Raw genomic sequence first — 7,719 nt, 5'->3', positions numbered from 1 at the left:
CCAGCACTGTTATTACTTTTTCTGATGATAATGTACAGTTGAAAATGACAATCAGTGTTCATCAGGTGTCTGCACACGTGCTCCTTTAGTGTCCGTTTTATTTTTTGACTTGACTCAGTCAAAGGGATTCTTTTCTGTACGTTGACGTCAAATCTAGGGAACGTTTTTAACAACAAGCAGATGTGACTGATTTTGGTTGTTGTGATATAATGAGCAGTTCCTCAGGTGTTGAATAAACACACTGTTGTGACGCTACTGTGTTGACACTTGGCTTTATTTGTATTTTTATTTGTTTGTTTCCTTTTGTGACGGCAGAAAAACAGCAGGTGGTTCGTCAGTATAATGTATGAAGGTCAGGACACAGAGGAATCAGTCAGTAACCAGTCACCTCAGATTGACCTGATCTCTGAGGGTAAGTCTACACGTTTGAAGACAAATTTAAAAGATTTTTTGCAAGTAACTTTTTTTCTACAGGTACGTCATTACAGTCTAGATCAGGGTTATCAAGCTCCAGGTCACGTGTCAAAGGTGGCCCACAAACCACCCACATGCGGCCCCCAGCTACACGTCCCTGTGCTGTTAGTCTTTGGCCCTTCGAGGACATGGTCCTCAGCTCATTTGAGTTTAAATTTTAAACATTTTTTAAAAGTGACGTCATCAGAGAATTCTGGAACGTACCATCAGCTTATTTTCCTTCGTTTCGTACTGTGCATGTTTTGGATGCATTTGTTCAACGCGACCACCAGGGGGTAGCGTTCTACCAGTAATCGTGGTCTGACGTTTGTGTTTAATCATTTTTCTCTTCACGTTTGGATGTGGTTCACACATTCACAACTAGTGACAAGATATTAATTGCGCTCATTTGTTTTCATTTAGTTCATTTTTATACAAGGTATGGTTAAAAAATGCAAGGTTTTTGAACTATAGGTGTTTTGAAGGTGTCTTACTGCGAGCTATATTTCCGTGTTCAAAACCTACTGCTGTGTCCTGTTGATGGTTCAATGTGTTGTAGAGTTACATTTAGTTACATGTTTAACTGAGCGAATGATGAATCTTTTGAGTCAATATAATTTAGTGATTCATTGTTGACACTGGTGGACTACGTGTCGCTCCCTTCTTTCCTCATCGACGACTCCTCATCTCAGTGGCCAAGATGTCGGATCTTTGTCCTGTTCTGTCTGATCTTCAGTTGGTCTTTTGTGAGTCTGGCTCAGAGGGGTCTCTTCAGTGGAACATCCTCACAGTCTATTTCTGTGCCAGACTTCAGTGATTGTCATTTTTGACTCTTTAATTCCAAACTGGATTTTGTCACTCCCTAGTGTTCTAGCTGATATTGTAGTGACTTTTGACATAAAATATTTCTTACAAGCAGTCTGGTGCAGTGTGGATCTTCTTAAACTTTTTTTTCTCCAGTTCTTGACACTTTATGTCACTTTCTAAAAGCAAGGCACATATATATATATATATATATACATGCAACATATATATGTGTGCCTTACTTTTACAAATTTCAGAAAAATGAAGATCTTACTGAGAACGTCTGTTTAAGAGACAAACAGCACCACACTGCACTGTTGCTCGAATGTGATAGATGTTTAACTAACAACATAGTTTGTCCTGTGTCATGCTGGTCAAGGGTCTTTTCTATTTCGTACAAAGGACGTGTATTTTTTAAAAATAACAATCACTGATTTTCTTATATGTGAAAAGAGACTATAGGCAATCTGTTGTGTAATGGGCAAACAGACAGACAGACGGAGAGACAGACGGAGAGACAGACAGACGGACAGCATCTCTTTGGCAGAGACAAAAATGTAGGACACCAGCCAGACGGAGAGACAGACAGACGGACAGCATCTCTTTGGCAGAGACAAAAATGTAGGACACCAAACCACACAAAGCTTTCTTGTGTGAAGGATCGTGAAAGAACCCCCCCCCCCACACCTTCATCCTACTTCTTTCCCCATCTTTTAACTCCGAGTTAACAGGTGTCAACTTGAGTAAGCCTTATCTGATGGGAGGCTCTCTGTCTTTGATCCTTCTATCTGTTCCTCTGTACATCCATCCTCGTCCCCACGTAGACACACAAGGTGACACTGCATTTACCAGCCCTCATTCAAGTACCAACCCAGCCCTGTTGTTCTGTGTTCACTATACAGAGAAGAGGCACATTTAATTAAAACTGGCTGCGTCACAAATACACAGAGAGAAGGCTGACGTTGGCCCCCTGGTGGACACTCCTGTCCCAGGGAAAATACAAGTAAAAAGATGAGAGAAATACTAAGACTTTTTTCATCAACTGTGGTGATCATTTTTGGAGATTTGTGTTCAGTTGCCCCTGCGAGAGCAGTGTGTTGACACAACATGCTGTTGCTCAGAACATACCGAATCACAGCAGCGCTGCCAAACTTAGGAGACTCCCAACAGGGAATGAGATAAAAGTGTTTGCAGAGTGGCATATATAAGATCCTATGAAGGTTTGCAAAAGCCCAGCTGGTCCAATTAAAACAACATTAATTTCGACAGAATGAGCCAGGATACCGTAATTAGTAAACATAAAAAAAACGTCTCGTAACTGTGATGGCAGCCAAAGTATTTGAGTAATGGGAAAAAAAATACAAGGTACAGTATTTTTGAAAATTTTTCAAAGTGTGAAAATAACAATGTGAAATTATATATTTTAATATATAAACACAGTACTTAAATGCATCTGCAAACCGCTTAGCTTTCAATTGTTGAGTAAGTGTTGATGTGGCTATGCGTAGTAATGGTTAAAACAGCACTAGCTAGTGTTAGAATAGCAGAACTGCAATCAAAATCCACAGCCTTTTTCTTCCTGGACGGCGTTAAAGATATGGTTTAAGGCTATTACCATGTCCTTTTTTTTTATCTCTGATATCCCATATATATTACCGTACACTTTCCTTATCTCTTCATTGTGCAAATAATGTGCAGTGATTCCTGGAAGCAAAGTAAGATCCAGTGGAATCTCCTCTCCTTCATTTTCTTTAATCATCTTTTTAAGAAGAGCAGCATTAAGTGGCAGCAGGCGACTGCCATTATTGAATAAAGGTCAGCCGTGTTATCACGTCGAGGAAATAAAGGACCTTTTTATAGGACTGAAAAAAAAGAAAAGAACTTTACAAGGTGGAGAACAAAGAATGCTTCAGTACGTACTCAGTGTGAGGGCCTGACTGCCTTTGAGGTCTGATTATAGTGGTCTGAAATAAATTGTCTCCTGTCCCTCACTTCCCCGCCCACAGGCCAGGAGCTGTGGACAAGTCACAGCAGGAGCAAGTGTTAGCTACCAGATTTAGCCACTTTTCAAACTGTCACCTCTGTAGCCGTTTTACCTTCATGTTTCCCTTGGTTTTCCTTTTATAAAGTCTGGTGCGAACTGGTCTTAAGTGGAACATTTTCTGGTCATATATGACAGTTGCTGAAAAAGTTTTTTTTTTTAATAAAATTGATGCCCTGCGATCGCGGCTGCGGTTAGCTAGCTGGTGTGTTATTCTTTGATAATTAGTGCCAGGGGCTCACGGTGAGGTCTGTGATCACAAGGTTTCCAACAACATTAATTGACATCATGCCCTTCGGTGTATTAAATCCTGTCAGTATGTGAGTCAAGAAGTGATTTACCCCGGGCTGATGGTCCCAGACACCTGCCCGTGGCTTTGAATTCGTTTGTGAAATAATTAAAATAAATAAATGAACAGCCTCCGTATCTGCTCTTTGAAAAGCTCCACAATGCAGTGAATACCTTAAGAGCTGTCAAGTGTCTGTGTGGGAACATCAGCTGTGCTGCTGATGACAAACCAGCTAATAACTGTGACTGGTTGGACTAATGACAGGCCGCGGTCACTTCAGTCCACTTCAGCTCTGGCGTTAACCTGCTGCTTGTTATTTACACATAATATAGCAACTGTTCATTGTGTGTGTGTGTGTGCAGCAGAAAAAGAACTTTAAGCCAAATGAACTGTGTTTCCTTCATGTTTTCCACTGTCAGTGTATGGCAGTGACACATTGATGTGATCACGTGCATCATCTGTCACTGTGTTAGACTCAGTGACTCAGAGTGACTATAGCGACACCTTCAGCACGCAGGTCAGGGAGATGGGTGTGTGTGTGTGTGTGTGTTATTGTGTGAATCATTTGTTACATATTTTACCCTGTTTCACTGCCACTAATTCTTTTTTCTTTTCTTTTTTCTTTTTCAGGAGTGCTAATGTGAATCTAATTTGGTGCTGTTTTCTGAGAATTTTGGAATCCTGCAACGCAGATGTTGGGAAACACTAAGTGTGTCGCTGTGGCTGCACTTGCTGCTCCATGAGTAAAAAGTATTCTGGGAACTCAGTGAAATCTGGAACATGTTAATAATAATGATGATGTGAGATTTTTGGAGACTCTTTATCAATTTTGAATTTCAAGTATTTTTGAATGTGTATTATAGCGCTGAGCTAGCGCTGGTCGTTGATGCTGTACACCTCCAGTTTTCTTCCTTTCTTTTACAGCAGCTTCGTGTTCTTGGTGTTGCAGTAGAATCGCTGTCAAGTCATTTCCACTGGTTCCAGGAAAAAGGGAGGAGACGCAGACAGAGAACAGAATCCCAGCAGATGAACACACCACCATACACTTCTAGTGACCCACAAAAAACTGAGGTAATTTCTTTTGTACAATACTATGGTGTGTTTGTTCATTTATACTCCACACTCAACGTGTTAACATATTTATAGTCAAGGAAATGAACCTGGAATAATTTACAATTCACAGTAAAATACAGGCAAGATTTATAAATGTAAAATGAGTGACTACTTAAATATTACTTCTTTAAAAGTAAAAATAATTAATTATTTGGTATCAAAAGTAATTCATTCCATTCCATTTAATAAGCTTGCATTATCGTGTGTTTTCACAAACTGCCACGGTTCCTCTGTTGTTTGGCCTGAGTTGACACAAATCTAAAATATAATAATAATTAAATAAATGAATTAATTATCCATCTGTCTTTCTAAATCTGTATTACACTGAGCTGAAAAACGTACAACTTGACCTCTACATTTTAACATATTAACAAACCTTGTAATTTAAATGTTCTAAAGTTGTTGCCTATTTCAAAGAAGTAATATTGTCGTAGTAAAGAAAGATTAAGAATGTCGTTATATCAAATCTGCGGCGAGGTCAGACACTTCAGAGGATCACGCTGTTTAATTGTCTCTAAAAAAACAGGCACATTAAAAAAAGGAACAAAAGTCACATTATTAAAAAGTTTTCAACAACAGGAGGCCGTTCCTTCTTCTCGGTTCATTTTTTAAAATTAATAGCAGTGACACGACTCCGTCCCTCCTGCTGTCTGATGCCACATCCTAAACACTCCTCTGTTATTCACTTCAGACTTAAACATGTATCTCCTGACAGTCAGGTCGCTCCTGTTTCCTGGGAGAAATCCTCGTCCAAACAGGAGATTAAGCTTTCACCAACAGCGGTGGCGTGTTTGCAAAAAATTATAGGAAGGCAGAGGAAGAGGAGATGGCTGCAGAAGCCTGCTGCACAGTTTGATCATGTTTATTATTACAATATTTAGGACCAGAGTAAACAAAGTGCATTAAACCCCGGTGGACTGCTGCTGATCTTCAAAGACGTAACTGAGTCAGGAAAACAGCAATTCAGTAGTCTGTGGTTGACTTCTGAAGGACGGCTGTGAGACGATTAAAAAAAAGAAAAGAAAAAGAGAATAAGTTCATTTTTAAAATGTGCTTTTTGTGAATATGGTCTTCATAAACACCTCACCTCAGTGTCAGACTGACTATAATTGGCTGTCAAAGTTTTATTTTCACAAAACCAGAACCGGATTCAGTCACATGGATCTTTACATGGTACCAAATCTGATCACCTTGTTTTTCTTTTACATTTTGGATCTGATTACATATTCAACACCTCCATTTCACTACAGTGTTTCTGGAGACTTGTTTACCAGGCGTCTGTGTTCACAGCTGATGGATGACACTGTATTAATGTATGTGCTGCAGACTGTTGTCGTCGTCGTTGTTGTTCTCTCTCTCTCTCTCTCTCTCTCTCTCTCTCTTTGTCACAGTGTGACCATATGGCAGAGTGCTGAATGGCCTGCAGATCAACTCCAGTATGTCACTGCTGCATTTGTTCCACTGAGACACAGTTGGACCGGACAGGTATGCAGAGGAGAGTGAGTACATGGAGGGCATAAAATGGATTGAATGGATCACCAGAAATAGAAAAGGAAATGGGGAAAAAAGGGAAAAGAAAAGAAAAAAAATATAGAGAACAATCAGGAAAAAAAAGCAAAGCAAGGTGACCTGGAGGAAAACTTCACTGCGGTCTGTCCACTTTAGGGTCTCCAGATGTCTGTCACTCACACTGAGCAGCTGTCAATCACCTGCTCCGCAGTGACTCAGAATACAGGGGACACAGCCAATGGTCAGAGATTCTCTGCCCATTTTGTTTGGTTACAGTATTTTTAGCCGCGTCAACAAATTCGTAATCCTGTCATTTAAACCTCAAGACAAACCTCAAAGTGATGCTTTAGGTAAAGTCCCAGGGGTCACTGAGGTCATGAGAAAGAAATCCTCCCAGGAATGGGATTATTTGTGTCAAATTTCACAGAAGTCCATCTAATACTTGATGAGATGTTTCACTTCACACACACCGTTGTGGGGAGTGCAGGAAGAAGATCTCTGAAGTGTCTGTGTTTAATGTCTGAGACTGAAGTGTCAGTGCATTAGTTTTCAACGGTCAGTGTCAAAAACATCGGTAGAAAAGAAGGATTTGGATTGGGTCAACGAATAAGAGTATTGACGGTAAATATACTTTACTGATTTGGATTGAAATAAAAACACTACATTGAACAGCGAATATATATAGGGATATCCGATAATATCGGCCGACCAATATTATTGGCCCAATATTATTGGCCCAATATTAGCATATTATGTAATGTCTGTAAGAATCATTATCGGTTTTTTCCTCGGATAATGAAAACTCGATAACGCAATGCCAAATGATGTGTGCCTGAAAAATCGTTTTGGGGATAAACGGCTGTATATTAAAATGAAAGTCAATAGATGGCAGCATTGGAGCTCATTTAATTAATCTCATACTCTTACAGTGGTTTGTACAGATACATTCATAAACATTAGCAGGCCTATATCGGTTGATATCGGAATCGTAAATTAAGTGTTTGAACAATATTGCATATCAGATGTTGACAAAAAGTTAATATCGGACATCCCTAAATATACACATTTGTATTTCCAATAAATGTCTTCGATCTCACAGATCTTATGACAAAGACCTCAGACAGATTCAGCTCTGAAGACTTGACCATTAATCTTCGTATAGATTTTAAGTCATGGCAGCAGCTCTGCGTGTGTTGTTGTCTATTTGTTTATCGTGTGTGGTCCACTGGGGACGAGCGAACAGATGAAGGGGAAAGAGGATGACAGAGGGACAGGAAGGGGAGAGAAAAAAAGAGGAGGTAAGAGGGAGGAGGGGGGAGGACGGAGAATCCTTATCCTCCTGATTATAGTCTTTATGGCATCTGGACAGTTGTTTAGCTAAGACCGGCATCTCTCTCTCTCTCTCTCTCTCTCCCTCTCCCTCTCCCTCCCTCCCTCCCCCTTCCCTCCCCTGGTGTGTGTGTAGTGCCCCTGGGATACACCTGGAGTGTTGGCTCTTCTGTGTTTCAAC

This window comes from Cynoglossus semilaevis, chromosome 13 (genome assembly GCF_000523025.1).
Source record: "Cynoglossus semilaevis isolate Cse_v1.0 chromosome 13, Cse_v1.0, whole genome shotgun sequence".
NCBI lineage: Eukaryota > Metazoa > Chordata > Actinopteri > Pleuronectiformes > Cynoglossidae > Cynoglossus > Cynoglossus semilaevis.
This window is presented reverse-complemented; position numbering follows the sequence as displayed.